Source organism: Tenrec ecaudatus, chromosome 3, assembly GCF_050624435.1.
Source record: "Tenrec ecaudatus isolate mTenEca1 chromosome 3, mTenEca1.hap1, whole genome shotgun sequence".
NCBI classification, from domain to species: domain Eukaryota; kingdom Metazoa; phylum Chordata; class Mammalia; order Afrosoricida; family Tenrecidae; genus Tenrec; species Tenrec ecaudatus.
Genome location: NC_134532.1, coordinates 122,905,307 through 122,929,920, shown reverse-complemented (window position 1 = coordinate 122,929,920; position 24,614 = coordinate 122,905,307). Strand labels below are relative to the sequence as shown.

At 42.4% G+C, this 24,614-nt stretch overlaps 1 pseudogene; it reads right to left on the bottom strand.

The window, feature by feature from the left end:
- Positions 1 to 165: 165 nt before the first annotated feature.
- On the bottom strand, positions 166 to 6,209 carry LOC142442354 (heat shock 70 kDa protein 12A-like; annotated as a pseudogene).
- Between the last annotated feature and the right edge of the window lie 18,405 nt (positions 6,210 to 24,614).

Sequence of the window (24,614 nt, the reverse complement as noted above, 5' to 3'; positions counted from 1 at the left end):
GATGGGGAGTCCAGAGTGGAGGTTGGGAAAGAAGTGAGGATGAAGATGAGCTGAGTCCAGGGGGTGGAGGGTGGGGAGAGGGGTTGGCTAGTCCTTTAAGTCATTGAGGCCACTCTTTGAGGTGGCGATGTGGATGGCTGTGGCCTTGGTTTCGGGGTCCCGGACCTACACGACCGTCGGGATCTCTCTGCGCGCTGGCCCAGCCGGGCCACCGGTGCCCGTGAGATCCAGGCTCAGATGAAGCTGGCGCTGTAGACGTAGATGACCTTGGCCAGCTGGGAGGGCTTGGTCGGGGCGTGGCTCCGCCTGATCAGCTCTCTCAGGGCCTCCAACTGCTGCGCGGAGATGCACCTGCCCCCTGGCGGGGGTCGTCCTTCCGCAGCAGCTGGCCTGGCGGGTGCCAGCTTGGCTTCCAAGTGAGGCCAGGCGGAAGAGGCTCACGCCCTGGGGAGGAGGATGACGGCTGCTGCAGCAGCTGCGCCGAAGATGCTCCACGCTGCTGCTGCTGCTGTCGATGATGGGCATGAAGAGGGTGTTCAGCGCATCTGGACTCATTCTCAACATCGCCTGCGAGGACCACTTCTCGAAGTCCACGTGGTTCTTCCTCGGGGCGTGCTCCACGCCCGGCCCGACAGAGGAGATGGGCAGGGGGATATGCAGCGGCCTCCTTCGGCCCCTGGCAGCCGCTCACTGGTGAGACGGTGATCATTAAGCCAACCCAGGCTGCGGGCGCTTGATCTTGAATTACTCAATAAAATCCTCTCCGGATATTTTACACAGAAATTTCTCAAATTCCAAATCTGCTCCTTAGGATTCCCAGGTTCCACCTGTTGCTTGAGACAGTTCCTTGCTGGTAAGCTGTCAGTGTCTGATGGACTGTCAGGTCTACAGTGTTACCTCTACTGTCCACAGCCACATATGTGTCACCTTTCTCCAGCTGGGACCAGATTTGACCTAGGACATTCTCCACCAAAAAGGTCCGACTCTGTTCGTGACACCAGATATGTTCCTTTGCTGTGCAAACCCAGCTCCTCCTGTGTCACTGGCGCTGGACCATGGACCACTGCCTTGATGCTGAGCTGAAGCTGCAGCTTCCGGAGCCGGTGCAATGATGAGCTGCTCCCAGTTCACAGGGGACGCCAGGTCGGCCTGGTAGGCAGCTTGTCTCATGGGTGGGCTGCTTCCAGATGGCTGGCACCAGAATGACCCATCTGACTTCAGTGTTCTCAAGTCAGAACCTGCCTGGTCACTTAGTTCCTGAAGCCAAGGCACAGGCAGAGGGTCAAATCAGTCAAACCGCTCCCTAAGGACAAAGCCTCCTGTGGAGGAGGCCCTGCTGTGCACTCCACAGCAGAGGCAGAGAGAAAGAGTCTGTGTTCTGAGCAGTCGGTGAGCAGGGCAGCACCCCGTGTCTCTTCACTCACGGGGGTGCTTTGGAAATGTTCTAGTCTGCTCTTCGACTTTATCCTTTCTTTCACTTTCTTTAGCTATTTGATGATTAAGTACAAGTTTCAAACTCTCTTCTGACATACACATGTTTTCTTTTTTCCCCTCTCAAATAGACATGAGGTAGAACATATATATGAACATATGTGAGCAAAAAGTAGGAAAATATTTCTATCACATGTTAACATCCACAAGAAAATATCCATCATGGAAGAGACACTAAAGGACCAAGAAATAAAATGAGCTGGCCACTCATATCAACCAGCTTCTGTCGTCAACTATCTCAGTGATTCACAATGGGGACCTGGATTGAATAGTCTTGGTGGCAGGAGATGGAGACTGTACATCAACCCAAACACACAAATGGCACTCACCAAGGTTAATCCAGTTTTTACCACCCCCAAGCTCTAACTCAGCAACAAAAGAGGAGTCATCATCACATTAGAGGTAATTGACCTCAATCACCAAGTGGAGATAGAATGCTGTGATGAAGGGAAGTTACTTGGCATGGCTCTTATATCCAAAGTCATTGTAATGCCTACCAACCGACTGGGTGGAGCCAGCCATGCAAATTAGGTACAAAGGATCTTAATAAGGAGGGAGTTGGCCAATTTCACCATTTAGGGTATAAGTGAGCCGTCTCAGAAGTTGGAGAAAGAGATTCTCATAACCAGCAGGAGGAGGAGCAGCATTAGCTAGGTGGCAGAGAGGTAGCAGCAGCAGAGAACATGAGACAGAGCAGTTAGCTCCCCAGCCCACTGAATGAGGAAGGTTGAGTGCCTAGTGGAAGCTAGCTCTAGAGTCAGATGCCCTTTGGGCATTTATCGACACTAACAGAGACTCAGGTGCTATGTGGCTGAGACTCAGAGGACTAGATTTAATAAATGTTACTCTTTTGCCATATTTGCTTCTAACTTTTTATGACATTTTGAGATCATAAAGTGGGACTGAATCCAAGTAGATAAAGAAAACAGGTGATTGAGGAAATTGACACAAGAGACAATTAGGTAGGGTGTGAGGGACCAGCCTTGTCACAAACCAAATGGGTCTAAGGGGTGGTTATGTAATTGAGAAGTAAATCAAAGAGACGTCAGACAAGATAAAGCATCCAAGGACTCACCTTTCAGTCATGGCTTCAGGAGCCAGGTCCAAGCAGAGAGAGAAAGCAATGGAATCTCACAAGTTTATATATTCTGGGCCAAGCAGGCCATGGTAAGCACATACCTAACAAGAAGGGGTTGTAAAATAGGCATACAATTAACAGGAGGGGGACGAGCTAGGGGTGTACACACAATTGGAAGGGGTTGCAATAGGGGCACACATGTGACAGGAAGGCACATAAGTGACCAGATCGGTAGACTTTAGAAAATCAAGATGCCAGTCTAACCTTGGTCATCTCTGAGCTGGCTTGACCAGAGCTGGCTTGATCAGAGAGGTGTCTTTGAGCTCTTCTCCAGGGGCACAAACCATGATCCTTATCAGAAGCGTGTGGCCCCTACCTGGGTGGGAAAGACAATAGCGTGGGATGGCATTAAATGGCTGAACACCTTCAGGCAGGTAACCTTCAAGCAGTTGTTCTCCAAGTGTGTATAGTCAGTGACTGTGTTTGCAGACAGCGCTGTGAATGTGGCATTATTATTGGGGTACGTCACGGGGAATAACTGTTACTTAGGAGAATGTAAGTGGGACGCAGCTCCAACCTACGGATGTGAAGGTTTCCTAGCCTCCCAGACTCCTTAACGTATGAATGTTGAGTTTGTCTATGTACACTCTCTTCTCGGTTCCAGTTTCCACGGTAGGGATACTAGAAATCCTCATCTTCCTAAAGCCTCCGTTGTTTAGACCTGTAACCAAGATTTAAGGGAAAAAAATAGCAAAAATGGGGGCCAGGTAAATTTAGGTAGTTTCTAGAGCTAAAGTAACGCATAATGCAAAGTGGTAAGTCTTCATGGCAATGAGATTTTAGTCAGCTTGGACTTGAATGACAGGGTAGGGCTGGAGTCCACTTTATCAGTCAGGCCACAGCCTGATTGTGTCTCCTCGGAAATGTGGCCTTTTTATCAGAGAGACACTGGGAACTTCTCTCTCTCCGCCCTTTGCCCATCTGCTGGCTGGGACTCAGTTTCTGCCTCCATGGGCTGCCCCATGCGGGCTGCTGACCCTGAGAATCAGCCCGGGAACTGTCTATGCCCTGTCACGTGTCCACTAACATGGATCCACAAGATTCCGCACACACCAGCCTGTGCTCTTCCCACACCCTGCTTCACCCTGCCCTTGGCTCCGTGAGTCTGAAGAGGCTCCAACTAGCGTTAGACCCAAGGACGTGAGCTGGACTGGGCTAAGATACCTTCTTGATATAAAATTATTTCTTATCCATACATGAGGGTCACTAGTTTGGTTTCTCTAGATCACCCAGCCTAACACAGTCTTCCTGAAAGCCCCAGTGAAAATGGGATGAGAACCTTAAGCATTGCCTGATTGTGTAGAATTGACATTTGTTTTAGCGAGTTTAACAATTGCCAGCTGCTGTCAGTGCAGATAGCAATTCACTCTAGAGCACATCTTTATTCTGAGAAGCATTGCTGGAGTGGCTGCTCTTAGTTATGTAAATGTCGGATACAGGCACCCCTTGCCCTCTATTTTGTGGCCTGACAAAAGCTTCCCTTCCTACCCTCCTTCAGTATGTAAATTTTCATAGGCACCAAGGAGCCTCTTGGTGGAAAAGAATCAAGACCTTGACCCTCCCCTCTTTGATATTCCAATTTAATAAAATCTTCCTGAAAGATAGAAATGGTCCCAACTGTTACTCTCTAGCCCCCGCCCCCCCAAATAATAAAAGCAACAGGAGTTAAACCAAAAAAAAGCCAAACTCACTACCAATTCTGACTTAATAGTGACCCTATCTGTGTGTGTTAGGCCGGGTCGACTAGAGAAACAAATCCAGTGACACTCATATCTGAGAAAGCTTTCTATCAAGAAGTAATCATGCATCAATAAAATATCCCAGCCCTGTTCAACTCAAGTCCACAAGTCTGATACTAGTCCATAACTCCCTCTTCAGACTTACGTGGCCACATGCAATGATGCAGAATGTAGGAAGGTACTGTCAGGCTGTGACCTGATTGACAGATTAGACTCCACTCCTACACTTAAATATCTTTAAGTTGACACAAAATTATCTAACTACCACACTATAGCACAGAGTAAGACTTCTCCATCGGGTTTCCAAGACTGTAAATCTTTACTGGAGTGGACTGCAGCTCCACTGGTGGCTTTGAACCACTGAATTTCTTATTAGAAGCCCAACACCTAGCCCACAGTGCCACCAGGGACCTTTACTTAGTTATGAGGAAAGAAGGATGCTAGCCAGACAATCATTCAGCTACTAACTGCAAGGTTGGTGGTTCACCAGCCCTTAGGAGGGAAAAAGAAGAGACTAGTTCTTCCTTTAGAGCAGCTGTTCTCAACATGTGGGTCCCGACCCCTTTGGGGGTCGAATGACCATTTCACAGGGGTCACCAATTCATAACAGTAGCAAAATTAAAGTTATGAAGTAGCAATGAAAATAATTTTATGGTTGGTGGGGGTCACCACAACATGAGGAACTGTACTAAAGGGTCACTGCATTAGGAAGGTTGAGAACCACTGCTCCAGCAACTTACAGCCTTTGAAATCCTATATAGGGTTGTTATGAATTGGAATCAACTCAGTGGCAGTGGGTATATATAGGATAGTGACCAAGCCTTTTGTGACATTAGCATGCTACCAACAAGGAACCTTCTCACTCCACTTCATCTTTTAATTGATTTGGAGAGTATATTCAGGAATCTAAGTTAAAATTGTATAGCTTTGGGGGCCCAAACCTAGTGTGACCCCATCTGGGCCAGCAAGTGCATCATGGTTGCAGTAGTAGACAAAAGTCAGAACTCTCAAATAGAAGTTAATGCACTCACTTGCCTATGTCAAGAAATTTAGAAGACAACTTCTGGGCCAATGGACTAGAAGAAATTTACATTTGCACCCATTCCAAGATAGGTGACCCAACAGAATGCATAAATTATTGAGCAACATCATTAATACCACATATAAGTAAAGTTTTGCTGCAAATCATTCAACAATTGCAGCAGTGCATCCACAGACAGCTGCCCTGAATTCAAGCTGGATGTTGTTCAAAATGAGGATGTTGAAGGCGGGCTATCAAAGCCAGATGGATCTTGGCTTAACACAGAGAAGACCAGGAAGAAAGATGTTTACTTGGGTTTCATTGATATCCAAAGGAAGTAGACTGACTGGATTATAACAAACTGGATAGCATGGAGAAAAATGGGAATTCTGGAACATGTAATTGTTCTCATATGGAACTGTAAATGGATCAAAAGACCGTCATTCACACACAAAAAAGGAAAAACTGAGTGGCTTAAAAATCAGGAAAGGTGAATGTCATGGTTATATCCTGAACGCTGAGCAAGTACCGTAATACAAGGTGCTGGACTATACGAAGAAGAACATGGCATCAAGCGTGGAGGAAGGCTGATTAACAATCTGCTACATGCAGACGACACAACTTTGCTTGCTGAAACCAAGGAGGACTTGAAGCACTTGCTGATGAGGACCAAGAGCCCAGATTTCAGTATGGTTTGCAACTCAGTGCAAAGAAAACTACAATCCTCACAACTGGATCAATAGATTACATCAGAAAAATCGGAGAAATGATTGGCGCTGTCAAAGATTTCCTCTTGCTTGGATCCACAATCAATGCTCATGTTGATGACTAGGTCATCAAGAAATTGACTGTTGCATAAGACCTCTTTAAAATATTGAAGAGCAAAGTGTCAATTTGAGGACTAAGATGTGCCTGATCCAAGCCATGGTGTTTTCATTCACTTCATATATATGTGAAACTTGGACATTGAACAGAGAAGTCATGGGGAGAGCCAATATGCTTTAATTGTGGTACTGGAGAAGAACAATGCATATGCCATTAATTAATAGAACAAAAAATATGTGTTGGAAGAAGTACCGCCAGAATGTTCCTGGAAGTGACGATGGAGAGACTTCATTTCATGTACTTTGGACATGTGATCCAGAGAGACCAGTCCCTGTGTAGAAGAACAGCATGTTTGATAAAGTGGAGGGGCAGTGAAAAGGAAGAAGACCCTTGACAAGATGGATTGACACAGTGACTTCAGTAATGGGCTCAAACATAGCAATGGATGAGGATGGTGCAGGACCAGGTAGTGGTTTGCTTCGCTCTGTTGTATATAGAGTTGTTATGAGAGAGAACAAATTTGATGGCACCTAACAAACAAGCACAAACCAAAATGGACTGGTTCATGTCTCTGGTTCTTTTTTCAGCATGTAGACAGTTTGGAATTGGTACATGCTCTTTTTTTATGTGATTAAAAAATCATTTTATTGGGGGCTCATACAACTCTTATCACAATTCATACATACATCAATTGTGTAAAGCACATTTGTACATTAATTACCCTCATCATTCTCAAAAAATTTACTCTCCACCTAAGCCCCTGGTATCAGCTCCTCATTCCCCCTGCTCCCACTACCCCCTCCCTCATGAACCCTTGATAATTTATAAATTATTATTTTGTCATATCTTACACTATCTGACGTCTCCCTCCACCCACTTTTCTGTTGTCCTCCCCCAGGGAGGAGGTTATATGTAGATCCCTGTAATTGGTTCTCCCTTTCTACCCCACCCTTCCTCCACCCTCCCGGTATTGCCACTGTCACCACTGGTCCTGAAAGAGTCATCTGTTCTGGATTCCCTGTATTTCCAGTTCCTATTTGTATCAATGTGTATCCTCTGGTCTAGCCAGATTTGTAAGGTAGAATTGGGATCATGATGGGGAATGGAGGGCGGGGAAGCATTTAGGAACTAGAGGAAAGTTGTATGCTTCATCGGTGCTACCCTGCACCCTGACTGGCTCATCTACTCCGTGACCCTTCAGTATGGGGATGTCCAATTGCCTACAGATGGGCTTTGGGTCTCCACTTTGAACTCCCCTTATTTACAATGATATGATTTTTTTGTTCTGATGATGTCTGATACCTAGGGACATGCTCTTTGGACTGAGAGAGTTTCTAGTTCTAGTTTCTAATTTGGGGGTGGGGTGGGGTGGGAAAGGTCCTTAAACAGAACCTGTTGTTGTTAGGTGCCACAGTCCTGTCAGATTCATAGCAACCATAACAGAAAGAAAAAAATAAAAACAGAAACATTGTTTTGTTCTGTTCCATCCTCTTGGTTGTTGGTATGTTTGTGTTTTTTGTTGCTTTTAACTTTTAATTGTGAACTATGTGCAAGTTTACAGAGCAGATCATCAGTCTTATTTGCAACAATTCATACATATTTTCGGTCAATTCATCCATTACCATCCCTTCAAGTACCACCACTCGATCTGCTTTCTTCATGTAGTTCCAGTTTCCACTCCTCCTTTCCTGACCCTCTGAACGGTGATGATACCCTTTTTGGTCTTAAATGGTTGATCTGGAGGTAGTTCCATTCCAGACCTGAGAGGGAGGCTAAGGGCCATAGCCCCGGAGATTCCATCTGGTTCTAATTGACCAGAAAGCCTGGTCTCTTTTATGATTTTGAGTTTCATTCCCATTCTGTTTTTCTCCCACTCTACCCAGGACCTTCAGATGTGACCATTTTCAGTCATTGTTAGTGGCAGCTGAGTACTATCTAGTTCTGGTCTCAACAGTGTGGAACCTGATGGTTGGATGGTCCATTAGTCCGTAGACCAGTTGTTTCCATTGACTTCTGATTTCCATCACTCCTCTGATGGAGGTAAAACCAATGACTATGCCTTACATGGCGGCTCAGGAGCTTTTAAGAACTCAGTTGATCCCACCTAAGTAGAATGTAGACCATTGTCTTTGTGAACTATGTTAAACAAACACTATGTAACACAATAGACTTTGGTGACACCTCAGACTATGGTCCTGATCCCTCAGGCCTTTCCAACTCATCCCCTCAAGGAATTTAGTTATGTCTAAAAAAAGTCCATAACTTTGCCTACTGAATAAATTTTAGTAAAGATGAATACACGCATACAATTGTTCCCTGTCAAGTCTCTCTCTGTATAGCTAGCTAGCTAGATAGCTGATTATACTCCCACACTCCCTCCTGCACCTGTTTAACCTGAATGTCTCAGTATCTATTTGAAGATCAACACAATAGCAGAATTGTGTATATAACTCTATTTCTTTAGCTTATCCTGAACTTACATATGAACAATTGATCGCCTGTTCTATAGTCAGCCCCTGGCCTGGTTTTAGCTGCTGATATTGAGCTTCTCCGTGATCTCTTTCCACAATTGTAGTCCATTGTATTTCTTTGTATTCCATTTGGAGAAGTTCATGTGTATAGTCAGTCACCTTTTGTGTTTTGAAAATAGTTATTTGCTGTGAACAGACACATTGGTCTTGCTAAATTTTATCATGCGCTCTTTGGATTTGCTTCTATTACTAAGACCTTATTTTCCAACTACTGTTCCTTCTACTTTGTTGCCAACTTTTGCATTTTTATCACTAATAATTATCAATGGATAGTGATTGCATGTTTAATCAATTTCAAACTGAAACCAGGTAGAATTCTTCAATTTCTTCATCATTAGCTTTCGTGATTGATGCACAAATTTGAATAATCATTGTATTGATTGGATTTCCTTGAAGGCAGATAGATATAATCCTATCACAGACAGCACGGTACTTCAAGATTGATTTTGCAATGTCCTTTTTATAATGAATGCCACACCATTCCTCTTGATTGTGTTATTCCTGGCATAGTAAACCATATGATTATCTGATTCAAAGTGGCCAATATCAGTCCATTTCAGTTCCCTAATGCCTTCGATATCAATCTTTATGCACTCCATTTCGTTTTTGACAACTTCCAATTTTCTTAGGTTCATACTTTCCACCGTCCAAGTCCTGATCATTAGCAGATTTTTTTTTAACAATTTATTGGGGCTCATACAATTCTTATCACAGTTCATACATATACATACATCAATTGTATAAAGCACATCTGTACAGTCTTTGCCCTAATCATTTTTTTCTCCTCTTTTCTTTTTTTACATTTTATTAGGGACTCTTACAACTCTTATCACAATCCATACATATACATACATCAATTGTATAAAGCACATCCATACATCCCCTGCCCCAATCATTCTCAAGGCATTTGCTCTCCACTTAAGCCCCTTGCATCAAGTCCTCTTTTTTTCCCCCCTCCCTCCCCTTTCCTCCAGCAGATTTTTTTACATTAGCAGATTTTTGCAGCTGTTTCTTCTTACTTTGAGTGATGCCCGTCAACAAATGAAGGTCCCAAAGCCGCCACTCCCACATCATCATGGATGACTCCACTCCAAGAAAGTGGTTCCTCTTTAGTCATTTCTCACGTACCCTCCAACCAGAGGGGCCCATACTTTGAAAATGTGTTGCTTATTAGGTCTCAGTATCTGACAGTGTTTCGAAGCTCCGCATTAGGTTTTCAGAGGCTGCTTCCTCCAAAGTCGTGAGCTGAGTCCTCTGTTTTCTATTCTTAGTCTAGAAGGGCCACTGAAATCTGTTTACTTTGAGTGACTTTGCTGGCACTTGAAGTACTAATGACAAAGCTTCCAGCATCACAACAACACACAAGCCACCATACCACAGCATGACAAACTGACGGATCAGTGTTGGTGCTCGACTTTAACACCGACAAACTACAATATAGTTTCTTAGTGATTAGATCTTTGTTATGATGTGTCCATGGTAACCCACTCCGTGATTCTAAGGAGTATTTTGTCTCTATTCTGTTTTGTATACTCCTCTGTCTATGGTATAGTCAATGTAGAAACAGAGCCTATTATTTCAATAATCATTATTTATTAGTTGTCTTAAGACAAAGTAGGTAGAATTTCAGGGAGGCATAATGAGATTATGAGTTTGACCAAGAAAATTAAAACAAAAAAGTTAGAATATTTTCTGCCTGAAGTAAAAAAAAGGGAATGAGTGTGGTCTCACTGACATGTGTAAAGTTAAATCCAGAAAAATGTACTTTTGTCTGCAATGGTCATAACCCAGGGATACAAATATGGTAGCTAACCTCAGAGTCAAGAATTTCCCTATGTCAGACTAAAAGAGTTGTTGACACCTGTCATTATTTAAAGGTTATAAAACTCAAGGACAGTCCTTTAAAATCAAACCTGATAATTGCTGCCAAATGAACGCTGACTGTTGCGGATTCAATTGTGCTTTCCTCCCTCACCCTCCCCCCCCCCTATAGTGGAGTTCAAAACTGTCTACTTGACATGTAATCCTGTCTGGAAAAGGGATATTCGTTGGTATGTTAATTATGTCATATCCGAGTAGGTGGACTCTAGATCTAATCACTGCTGAGTTAGGAGACGAGCAAGTTAGACACAAGCATGCAACCACGGGGCTGGTGGGCTGGGTAGAGATATAGATGAGTCTCGCCAAGGAACCAAGAAACCAAAGAACATTTGGGCTACGGATATGGCTAGAGTTCCGATTTGTTCTTTTGGTCTTTAGTTCTGTGAGAATATAAATTTCTGCTCTTTAGGTTCACTCCCTGTGGTATTTCTATTGGGGCAGCACTAGAAAAGTAAGACCAGATGATGGTGAATAGAGCTTAGGATAGTATTAATCTCCCTGCATCTGGTCAATGACAAAATCATCTTCCAGCCACTCGTTTTCTAGACATATTGCCATCACCCCACAATGATCAATCTTCACTTGAATCTAGTAAATCATCAATTTCTAACAAAGTCTTTAAGCTTTTTCAAAGATCCTCTTTCATCTCCATTCTCACTATCTTAGGAGAATACATATATAATGTGTCTGCTAGCTCAGCTTTCTCTTTCTGGGGCAATTCTTTTCTTTGGGGGACCTGCTCTTCTACTCTAACCGTGGAGCCCTATTGTGGGGTCTTCTCAAGTCTGCTTTACTCTCGCCATGCGTGAATGCACTTGGCTCATTTTAGGAAGTTAATAGAGCCATGCCTAAAAGAGTGAAATCAGAAACTTGACTTTATACAAGTCAAGTTTGCTGTATTTGGCCATGGTGGGTGCGCCCCCCCTCCCAACACTTCTCCCTCTCCAATGATTAGTCTTAGCTACCTCGTGCTGTTGTAACAGAAAACATCACGCATGACTGGCTTCAAAGAACAGAGCATTATTTTCTCACAGTTTCGGAGCCTAGAGAGCCAAATCAGGGCATTGACTAGGGGAAAGTTGCTCCTTGTCTGCACCCCCTGGTATTTCTTGTTAATTTTCTATTTTTTTGTAGATGAATCTTTACATGGTATCTCAGAAACACTGGCCTAAGCTGTTTATGGTCCTCTAGCCCCATTACATTTTCAGTTGATAGGTTTAGGACAGGACAGGTTTCCCAAGCTGATGAATGTGAATGTTTGAGGGAGAGTTTCTGGGAAGATGTCCTTACCCTTTAAGAAAGTGATCTGGAAGAGAGAAAGTCTTTCTCTTACTAGGAGTTGTTGTGTTTGCATAGGAGTACTTAGCCCCTGCAACCCTCTGGTTTACCAGAATGCAACAAACTTGACGATGACGTAAAATGTTCAACAATAGAATAAGGAGATGAAAGAAACAAAGTGATAATATGCACCTAGGCTAACCTTATTTTTAGATGCTGTTTTTGTGTCTATACTATATACTTAAAATTTGAATATGCATATGTTTATGTGTATGCAAAAATAAGCAATCAGATACTCAAATTGGAATATATATATATATAATTCAAAACCAAGTTCATTCCCATCCAGTCAACTTAAAACTAATATAATTTTTAAAATAATTTTATTGGGGGGGTCATACAACTTTTATCACAATCCATATATCCATCCATCGTGTCAAGCACATTTGTACATTTATTGTCATCATTTTCAAAATATTTTCTTTCTACTTGAGCCATTGGTATCAGCGTCTCAATTTCCCACCTTCGTCCTCTCTCCTCCCTTCCTCATGAACCCTTGACCATTTATAAATTATTATTATTTTTTCATGTCTTACACTGACCAATGTCTCTGTTCACCCACTTTTCTGTTGTCCATCCCCCTGAGAGGGGGTGATAGATAGATCATTGTGATTGGTTTCCCCATTTCTGCCCCCACCTTCCTCTTACCTTCCTGGTATGACTACTCTCAATATTGGGCCTGAGAGGTTTATCTGCCCTGGATTTCCTGTGTTTCCAGCTCTTATTTGTACCAGTGTACATCCTCTGGTCTAAACAGATTTTTAAGGTAGAATTGAGATCATGATAGTGGGGTGGGGGGCAACATTAAAGAACTAGAGGAAAGTTGTATGTTTCATTAGTGCTATACTGCACCCTGACTGGCTCGTCTTCTCCCTACCACTCTTCTGTAAGGGGATGTGCAATTGCCCTTACAGATGGGCTTTGGGTCTCCACTCTGCACTCCACCTCATTGGCAATGATATTTTTTTGTTCTTGGTCTTTGATGCCTAATACCCAATCCTAATGACACTTAATAATCACACAGGCAGGTGTGCTTCTTCCAGGTGGGCTTTGTTGCTTCTTAACTAGATGGCTGTTTGTTTATCTTCAAGCCTTTAAGACCCCAGGTGCTATAACTTTTGATAGCCTGGCATCATCAGCTTTCTTCACCACATTTGCTTATGCACCCAGTTTGTCTTCAGCAACCATGTCGGGAAGGTGAGCATCATGGAATGCTAAGTTAATAGAACAAAGTGTTCTTGCATTGAGGGAGTACTTGAGTAGACGCCTAATGTCCATCTGCTACCTCAATACCAAACCTATAAATATATGCTCATAGATCTATTCCACCATTGTCGTTTATAAATATATTTACATACATTTTTGTATTTGTCTGTATTTAGACCTCGATAAAGGCCATTTACCTCCTACTGCTTTCCTCCATTTCTTTGTACTTTCTTCTTGTCCCATTATCATGTTCAGCCTTCATTTGGGTTTCATTAATTCCTCTCAGTTACATTGCTCTTTTTTTTAAAAACATTTTATTGGGGCTGATACAATTCTTTTCACAGTTCATACATATACATACATCAATTGTATAAAGCACATCTGTACAGTCTTTGCCCTAATCATTTTTTTTCTCTTTTCTTCTTTTACATTTTATTAGGGACTCAAACAACTCTTACCACAATCCATACATATACATACATCAATTGTATAAAGCACATCCATACATTCCCTGCCCCAATCATTCTCAAGGGATTTGCTCTCCACTTAAGCCCCTTGCATCGGGTCCTCTTTTTTCCCCCCCCTTCCCTCCCCTTTCCCCCCTCCCTTATATGCCCTTGGTAATTTATACCTCGTTATTTTGTCATATCTTGCCCTACCCGGGGTCTCCCTTCCCCCCTTCTCTGCTGTCCCTCTCCCAGGGAAAAGGTCACATGTGGATCCTTGTAATCAGTTCCCCCTTTCCAACCCACTCACCCTACATTGCTCTTGATAAAGCCATACCAGGCCTCTTACATCCTCCTCACCATTGATTTTAGATCACTTGTTGTTCCCCTGTCCCTGGGTTTGTTAACACCCACTTCCTTTCCCCCTGCCTCAACCCTCTCCTGTGTCTCCCTGGAGTTTTTTGTCCATTGTTTTCTCCTCTGGATAAAAGAAAACAAAACAACAACCAAAACAATAACAGAAAAAGATAAGCCTATAAATAGTTCAAGGTCTGTTTGTTGACCTTTAGTAGGAGTTTTTTCCACTTGAGTCTGATGGGGTACCACGCCCTGGCCCCATAGTCTATTTTTTTGGGTATTCCCAAGGGTCTTCATTGCTCTGCTCACCCTGCTGTTCTGTTGCACACCCTTAGTGGTTTGCCTCGGTGTGGTGGGGTCAGATCAGGCACATTCCCGCACTGTGTCTCCAGTGTTGTCCCCCGTAGTGCTATGGGCCAATGAGAGCTGTTGTGTCTTGTGGTGGGGCCAGCCTTATGGTAGGTCCTCTGTGCATTTGCTGTTCTGAGCAGGAATATCCTCAGAGTTTGGTGGTCTAGGATTGCTCCACTCTCTCCCTCAGCCTTCATTTGCTCCTGTGTGCTCTGATCAGACACGTCCCTCTCCCTGAGCTGTAGCTTCAGTGCTGTCCTCTGAAGTGAATTCTTCTATGGGGTGGAGGGGCTGTCCACATAGTTGGGATTGGGGCTGGTCCCTCAGACCTCTCTATTGGTTCCCTGCTTTATGCCGGTATGCAACATTCCAGTATGAGTTGTAATTTTTCTAAGATCTTCGTGACTTTTTCCACGCAAAGCATTTCAATAATTTATTTGAGTAAGTTTTGATTTTTAGTGAAGGTTTGCGCAGCAAATTAGATTCCTACTGGACAATCTTCACACAAGTTGTTCAGCGACATTATTCACATTTTTCACCTCGTGTCAACATTCTCATGCATTGCATACTGGTGCCTTGTTTCCAGCATTTATTTCCTCTTCCTTCCATTGCCCTTGCCATCTCTGCTTTAGAGTAATTCTGGGCCTTTGGTCTAATTTTTATATTTTTTTAATGAGTCCCATACTCCATGAGTAATATCCTTTATTTCATGTGTCAATCTGTGTTTTACTAACAAGGTGACCTAGTCAGAAGGTGGCTTTAGCTGAGGGTGACAGTCTCAGAGTGCTCCAGTCTCAACCCAGCTAGCCAGTTGGGACTTCTTAAGAGAATGGAGATCCGTGTTGTCCTCCCATTCGGTCAGGGTCCGGCTACTGTGCTCCCGATGAGAACAGTGATATCATCTAGATCGTCTACGCTCACACGTTTGCAGCTTTTGCAGACCGCTAGCTCTGTGGATTAGTTTCTTCTCTAAGAATCTGTTGCCTTTGTTTTTGCTCCTACCGAGCAGAGTTGTACAACCAATCATGTATCTTGGGTAGTGGTTTTTGATGTGATTAATTTGATCAGTTTTTTATGGCTTTTGAGTTTATTTCATATTTAGGATGCTTTACTATACTCTGAATTTATTATCTTCAATTCTCCCTTTTATGTAGGTTTTATGTTTCTATATCCCATATTTGGATTTATAGAAAATCATTTTGGCATAATGGGTTCTGTAAGAATTCAGCTTTATTTTTTCTAGACTATTATCCATATGTACTATATGTTCTTTTCCTCCATTTAGTTAGCTAATTTACTTATTATAGTAGAATGATTTTCATTTACATCTATTGTTTGTCCCCCTCCTCCCCAAAAGTTGTTACATTCTCCTTGCCTGCCTACTCTCTTTTTCGGAAAGTGTTAAGCTTTCCATAACAATGACAGTGGAGCAAGTCCATGCTCTTTGTTTTAATGATAACTACTGCATACTACAAGCATGTACCCCAGCTTCTTTTTTACTATTATAATAGGTTTATTGACCTATCTTTCACAATCCAATATATCCTTTCACATACAATTCTGTTGTTCTGTTGTCCATGGAGTGGAGCTTCTGAAGTCAGAACAAGTGGTTGGATTCTGTCATTAACCAGCTGGGTGCCCTTGAGCCTTTTACCTTCTCTGTGACTTTTTCCCTGCTCTCTTTCCTTGTCTGTGAAATGAGACTGTTCTGAAGATCAACCGAGGTAATGCTTGTAACATGTCTATAACGATGCCTCGTGTAAGGTCCAGGCTCTCTGAGTGCTGGCTAGGCCCCGGCTGCTTAGGAATCTGGGAGAGGGCTGAAGTCACACCAGCTTGCACACTGTACGTTTGGGCTCCGGAACTGGCTGTGAAGCCAGGCAATCTTCCTCAGGGACTGTGCTCTTACCCTCGAGTGCCAACTGCCTCGCTTTGATTCCCCCCCCCCGCCCCTCCCCCCAGCTTTGTAGCTTTGTACAAATCCTGTTTCTGGAAGACCCATCTCAAAATTAAACAAAGCAACAAAGAAAACCTCATTGTTTTAAATGTCTCATATGGAAAATGTTATAGATATCGAGTAAGAATCACAGTGCTCCATTTACCCACGAACCAGCTTCAATGGTTATCAACTTATATACAGATTTTGAAGTTTTGGGTGTGACCCCAATTAGCACATAGATGATGCTAGTGTTCCATCTGTTCATTTATGTTGTCTAATTTAGGAGAGGAAGGTTCTGTGTATCTATTCCTTCTGGTTGACTGTAGTCTTACATTCAATACTAGAGCGATGCTGATTTGGCTGCTTTCTCTTAAAACTGTACTAGCCTTCTTAGCCTATTACATCTGTATCTGTTTCATCCTATTTCTGCTCTCATTGCCTTGCTTTTGATCTTCGTTAGTTTTTATCGACATTATTGCAAAAACAGCCTAAGTGGTCTGCCTGTTTAGACTTTTATGCTTAGTGCACCATTCACACCTCTGAAAGAAGTTTCTTATATCATAAGCCTAACTACTCAGTTCAGAAGCCCAACAATTGCTCTCAGTTATCTGCAAAATAAAATTCATAGCATCTTTTATTCCCCAACAATCTTGGCTGAGACTTTCTGCTCTTCATTAGAGTATCTTTTACTGTACACATTCTTTTCTTGGGGCTGGGGGCGGGGTTAGTGGTTCAAGTGATCAAACTCTAGCTTTCCCCGCAAGAGACCAGGGTTTGATTCCTTTCCAGTGCATTCAAGTCCACTGCGCTCACCACTCATCCATCAGAGGAGGTGCGCCTGTTGCCATGATGCTGACTAGGTTTCAACAGAACGTACTGAAGGAACAAACATCTGATGATCTGCGTCTGGAAAAAGAATCAGCCATGGGAACCCTGTAGATGACAATTGTGCATGTGGCCACCATGAGTGGAGGCTGGCTTGACTGGAAGATGGCTAATACTCCATTTCCTTGCCATTGATTACAAAGACTATCATTGATTTAATAACTTTTGGGGGGGGATTACAGACTAAGGACTAATGTGGAATTAAACATCATAGTAAGAGACATCTCAGACTTATTAAAGTATAAAGACATAGTAAGTGATTATCACATCACAGAGGTAGGATTAGGGTCACAGCAAGAAACACATGGCATACTGAAGTAAGTAATCTGGTGTTGATGTTACTGTTAGGTGCCACTGAGTCAGTTCTAACTCATAGCAGCCCCATGAACGAGACACTGTCTAGTAACTGCCATCCTGACCATCGTTATGTTTGAACCCAGCGCTGCAGCCGGTGTCAATCCATGTCCCTGGGGGCTTCCTCTTTTTCACTGACCTTCTACCAAGCATGATGCCCTGACTCATCTCGCCCGATACCATGTCCAAGTAGGGTGCGGTGAAGAATACTGAAAGTGCTTTGAACTGCCAGAAGGGTGGGCAGGGCGGGGTGGGGTTGGATCTGCTTGGGAGAAGTACATTCAGCTAAATGCTCTTTAGAAGCAAGGATAGCAAGAATTTACTTCACCTACTTTGGACAAATAATCAAAGGCAAGCTCAATAACAGAATTATTTAAGATGTGTGCAAAGTGTCGAAAGCCAAGGAATGGTGCTCTGGTGTATTATTCCAAGGCTACCTTTAGTGCATGGATGAGGGTGGCTATTACAATCTCTAAGTCTGAAGGGGAATGGGGAGAGAACATTTTCCAGGACCCTTGGGGGGAAGTATGTAGACCAGAATTCTACACAAGAGTTGTGACCATTCATAGAGAAACTAGGCATGGAAGGGACAAGGGAATGAAATATCCCTACTTCCCTCTCCATCCCATCCTCCTATCTCTTAGTTATCTGAAAGATACGTCAGAGTATGAGCAAGTCCACTGCTGTAAAGCTCTGTGGAGCACAGTGGGGAGCTGGCCCTTAAGGGCAAATGAAAGATATCTGGCATATTGTCTCCAAAAGAACCCAAACTCACGGCCATGTCGCCAATCCCCACTTAGCGGGACTGTGTAGGAGGAAGGAGAGCTGGCCCTTTGTGTTTCTGCGTTTTGAATGGGAGCAGCCTCATCTTTCTCCCACAGTGTGGCTTGTGGGTTCGAACTACTGACCTTGTAGTTAGCACCTCAAAGTGAAGCTCACTACCACACCAGGACTCTGGCACACCTCTGTCACCTTACATCGTAGGATAGGCTTCAGCATATCTGTATAACGTCCCGTTTGTTCTCCAGGCATGAGAACATCTTGACTGGTTGCAGTTTATTCTAGCCTTCCCCGGGAAGCCACCTCTGCTTTCTTCAGTGTGTTCCCATACAATACCACTGAAAATATGTAAAGGTTACACTTTAGTAAAAGCTGCCTTCCTTGATATGGTGCAAACTCCTCAGGGTAAAAGACATCTTACACTAATTTTGTTTCTCCATCACTCTGAAAATACATGCCCATCCATCACAGTGTCTGCTATCAAAAATTGTAAAGCCAAAACATTTCACCTCACTTTATAGATGAAGACACTAAGTCTCAACTTAGTCTTGGTAAGAGTTCAATAAATGCTGGTTGAAGTGAAAATGATTCCTCATTAAAATGTCAAGAGGGCTTTGAAAAAATGAGATTAAAAAAAAAAAGTACCCTCATATGAAGAGACCTGCGGCGCACTGTCACCTGTTTTTCCCTCAGGCCTTACGACGCTCTTTCTGCAAGAAGGACGACATGTGCTTAAAGTGCCTTACCAGAGAACCAGATACATAGTGATCTTAAACGAAACACGAGAGCTACTCTAAGTGGAATCTAATGAAATAACTGTCAGGAGTTTAGTAATAGATCTGAAATGGAGGCTTCCAAGTAAGTTGCAATTAAAAAGAAAAAATCATTTAGAAATAAAATTAGTTTTTTGAATACTTTGATTTAAAATTAAACACAAGTAAAATATAGAACATGCATATTGAATGGACTGTCCACGCAATGTTAGAATGAATGCTGTGAAAATAATAATGTACACCTGCAGTATAATAACTATATGGAACGTGGGAAAAGGTCTATCATATATTTTTTAGTGAAAAAGTAGGTTATGCCCAAAGCAATCTGTTAATAGACTGCAATTCAGATCCAGATCCCAGCATCATTCTTCAAAGAAATGAACAAATGAATCACCAGTTTTATATGACAAGGAAAGGACTCAGGGCAAACAAAGCACTACTTAAAAAGAACAAAGCAGGAAGCCTCTCCATTTTTTATTGTAAAAATTATTACATAGCCACGGTGTTAAAACAGCGTAGTATTGGTACAGGGGTAGACTTATAGCCCAATGGAACATGGGCTATAAGAAATAAAACCATGCACCTATAGGTTTTTAGCTGGTTTTTGACAAAGGACCTAAACAATTAAATGGGGGGAAAGACAGTGTCTTCAGAATGGGGCTGGCAATACTAGATCTCCATGTTCAGAAAAATGAAACAGGACTCATGCCTCATCCCACCGATAAAAACAAACTCAGGGTATATCAAAGACCTAAATTTAAACTCTAGGACCTGGAAGATCACCAGTGAAAATATGGGGACAACTTGAAGGCCTTCACTCAAAGAATAAATATCCTAACAAATGAGGAAAATCACATAAAAGAAGACAAAACAGAGGATAGGAACCACCTAAAAATATGACATGAATGTCTATTTAAAACAAGACAAAACTCTGTCAAAAGATAAAAAGAGAATCCACAGGCTAGGGGAAAAAAATCATGGTTTTACAATTAGCTGGTGGAGTTTTAATATCAGAAAATAAGTGTTATATTAATGTCAAAAGCTGAAGCCAAAGCCAAATGGAAGGCTTCGCCCGAGCCCTCTAGTTGCAGGGACTGGTGCATAGGAAGCAGGAAGATGGAAGACAAAGCAGATATCAAAGACTGTTGGATGCCAAGCTGGATGAATTCAAGGTTGACAATCAGCAACAGACTTCAAGTTACAGCTGACCCATGGACTTGAACCAGACTAGACTTACCTACTTATACAACCGTGTGAGCTCTTTCTTGATATGCATTGGGCTGCTAACGTCAAGGTCAGTAGTTCAAAAGTACCAGCCACTCTGAAGGATAACGAAGCCCTCTACGCCCATAAACAGTCAGTCTTGGAAGCCCTCATTGGCAGTTCTAGTCTGTCCTATGGGACCACTCTGAGTCAGAATTGACTCTCTGGCAGTGAGTTTTTGTTTTAATACATACACATACAAGGTTCACTGGTTTTCTTTCTCTAGGGAATCTAGGGAGACTCATCTACACGCAAAAAGAACTATATATCAAGAAGCAACTTTACTTCAAGAAGGTGCCCCAGCCCAGTCTAATTCAAGTTCACAGGTCCATTGCTAGTCTATAAGTCCCTCTTCAGATTCACGTAGCTTTTGCTGAATGATGAACCAGGAAGCAGGAAGATCACAGGTCGGTGCGTGCAGAGTCACGTGGATCCAAAGTCAGAGAAAGCATGGCAGGGCACCAACAGCTCTCAGGGATGACCACAGAGTTACAGTAAATAGGCAGGCAAGCTTGTGGAGGGAGAAACTGTCTCTATTCGTCTTGTTCTGACACAAAAGGCATATTGTCATCATGCTATGGCCTTGTCGACAGGTGTGACTTCACCCCTGGCCAGGGGTGTCTGATTGATGTAATCCCTAATTGCCACAACAGCCTAACATAAATACTATGTCACATGGAAGAATAACGAAGAATCTGACAAACACCTCCTATCATGGACGAACCTGGAGAACATTATGCTGAGTGAAATAAGTCAATCACAAAAAGGACATTGTTTGAGTCCATTATTATAAAAAAGTGAAGGAAAGGTTTATACAAAGAAAAAATCCTTGATGGTTACCATATAGATATTAATTTACCTGAAGAGAAAGGCACTATACAATAGGGATGATCAGCAAAATAACTTTAAATAAAAGGAAGACAGAGAGAGGTACACAAAAGTTATAGGCAACAAAGGTAAATACTGCTATACATACAAATCTGCATTACCAGTAATAACAGATATTACCCTACAAATGGATACATAAGCAGACGGGCAAGATGAGCAAATATGAGTAGACAAAAGGGACTAGCACTCATGATCCATATAGTTTTGGCAGATGATCTTTTTACAAATGTATTTGTATGTGCTGTAAGTATATCCTTTTCTATAACAGAGCAAATGAGGAAAGTGATATGTAAGCCTCTTAGCCATAACCAAACACATTGAGGAATGAGCTGCTGGTTATGGAGATTTGGGACTGCAGTTGTACACAGACTATGTTCTACATTCTCCTTTGCTAAGTAGTGACTGAGGTCTGAAAAGTGCAATCTGCCATCTGAGGCACCACTATGGGTCGCCTTACATCGAAAGCAGAGAAGAGTCTTGGTTGCATAGAAGTTACTTGTTGGGCTGCTAACCTAAGGTCAGCAGTTTGAAACCATCAGCGGCTCCACAACAGAAAGAGGAGGCTTTCTGCTCCCATCCAGAGTTACAGTTTCGAACATTCACAGGGCTGGTTGGACTCTGTCCTATTGTACAGGGTCACCATGAGTCTGAGAATCCACTGGATAGCAGTGAGATTGGTGTCCTCCTCCACTTTGGGACTCAATTATACATTGAAAATCTATTCCCGACCTTTAACCCATCCTCTTTGGGACTAAAACCAAAGACTAGCCAATTAACTAATTGTATTATAATTTCTTTCACCCTGGACTACATATGTCTTTGTTAGAAGTTATTTACAGCAGCAGTTCTCAGCCTGTGGGTCGCAACTCCTTTGGGGGTTAAATGACCCTTTGACAGAGGTTGCCTGATTCATAACAGTAGCAAAATTACAGTTATGAAGTAGCAACACAAATAATTTTATGGTTCGGGAGTGACTGTAACATGAGGAACTGTATTAAAGGGTCACAGCATTAGGGAGGTTGAGAACCACTGATTTAGAGTCAGCAGTTTTCATGTACAGGGCCTGGTGTTTCCCAGAATTAAAATGCATCATTTTTATGTTTTTCTGAATAAATCATCTGAATCTCAAAACACACCAAAAAAATTAGTAACTGGTAATTTTGAAAGTCAAAGTTCAGTAATGCTTTATTTTTAGTGAAATTAATAGTATTCACACATAAAATAATAATAATAGAAACCACTCATATCCCATTTACTTAGGCAATGTTCTAAGGACTCTGCATCTGAAATCATGTTGACTATTTTACTCAGTAAGGTATACACTACTAATATTATCCCCATTTTCGGGTGAGGAAACTGAGACAGGCTGGTGTATGTGCACAGTAGAGGATCACACCGCTAACAAGCGCAGAGTCAGAATGAATCAGAATGTAGACCCAGGTAGAGTGTGCTCAGCCTCTCTATCACGCTGCATCAAGAACAATGACCCAAATACTTAAGACATTCTTTCTGCTCATTCTTTTATCGAACTATTTTTGAATGTATCTTATGAAAAAAGACTCTCCTGAGAATAGTACAGACATTGAACACAAATAAACAAATGATGATCATGTGTTACAGGCTGGAGATCCGTGAGTGTTAAACTCAGTATAAGATGAAACTGTTTCAGGTCTATCAAGATAAGTGAGGCTAGATAAAAATTTGGAAGCAAAAACAACAGAACCAATGGTTCCAGGGGGACATGGGAGAGGGGGAAGGTGGGGGAAAGGGAGTGTTGTTAACAAATCCAGGGATAAGGAAACAGTGATCCAAAATCGGTGGTGAGGAAGGTATAAGAGGACTGGTAGGGCGTGATCAAGGGCAATGTAACTGAGAAGAATTACTGAAACCCAAATGAAAGCTGAGCATGACAGTGGGACAAGAGGAAAGTAAAAGGAAATAGAGGAAGTAACTAGGAGGCAAAGGGCATTTATAGAGGTCTAAATACAGGCATGTACAAATGTAAATATATTTCTTTATGATGATGGGGAAATAGATCTATCTATGTGCATATATTTATAGGTTTAGTATAAAGGTAGCAGATGGACTTTGGACCTCCACTCAAGCACTCCCTCAATGCAAGAATACTTTGTTCTTATTAAACTGTCATTCCATGGTGCTCACCTTCCCGACATAATTGCTGAAGACAAATGTGTGCATAAGCAAATGTGGTGAAGAAAGCTGATGGTGCCCAGCTATCAAAAGATGTAGCATCTGGGGTCTTAAAAACTTGAAGGGAAACAAGCAGCCATCTAGCTCAGAAGCAACAAAGCCCACATGGAAGAAGCACATCAGCCTGTGTGAGCACTAGGTGTTAAAGGGATTAGGTATCAGGCATCCAAAAACAAAAAAAATCATATCATTGTCTGCTCACCTTCCTGATATGGTTGGTGAAGACAAATGTGTGCATAAGCAAATGTGAAAAAAACTGATGGTGCCTGGTTATCAAAAGATTTAGTAATTGAGGTCTTACAGGCTTGAAGGTAAACAAGTGGCCATCTAGCTGAGAAGCAACAAAACCCACATGGAAGAAGCACACCAGCCTGTGTAAGCACGAAGTGTCAAAGGGATCAGGTATCAGGTATCAAGGAACAAAAAAAATCATATAATTGTGAATGAGGGGGAGTGCAGAAGGGGGACCCAAAGCCCATCTGTAGGCAAATGGACATCCCCTTACAGAAGGGACTCGGGGAGAAGGCGAGTCAGTCAGGGTACAGTGTAGCAATGATGAAACATACAATTTTCCTCTAGTTCTTAAATGCTTCTCCCGTGGGCCTTCCCCCCCCCCCCCCACTATCATGATCCCAATTCAACCTTACAAATCCAGGTAGACCAGAGGATGTACACTGGTATAGACAGGAACTGGAAACACAGGGAATCCAGGACAGGTGAACCCCTCAGGACCAGTGGTAAGAGTGGTGATACTGGGAGTGTGGAGGGAAGGTGGGGTAGAAAGGGGGAACCAATTACAAGGATCTACATAAAACCTCCTCTCTGAGGGACAGATAACAGAAAAGTGGGTGAAGGGAGACATCAGATAGTGTAAGATATGACAAAATAATAATTTATAAATTATCAAGGGTTCATGAGGGACAGGGATGCAGGGAGGGAGGGGCAAAAGTGAGGAGCTGATGCCAGGGGCTTAAGTGGAGAGCAAATGTTTTGAGAATGAGGGCAACGAATGTACAAATGTGCTTTGCACAATTGATGTATGTATGGATTGTGATAAGAATTGTATGAACCACTAATAAAATGATTTTTTAAAAAGAGTTGTATGAGCCCCTAATAAAATGATTTTAAAAAGCAAAAAAGATAAAACTGTTCAATCATGCGTATTAATGATTTTTTTTGGCGTATTAATGACTTTTT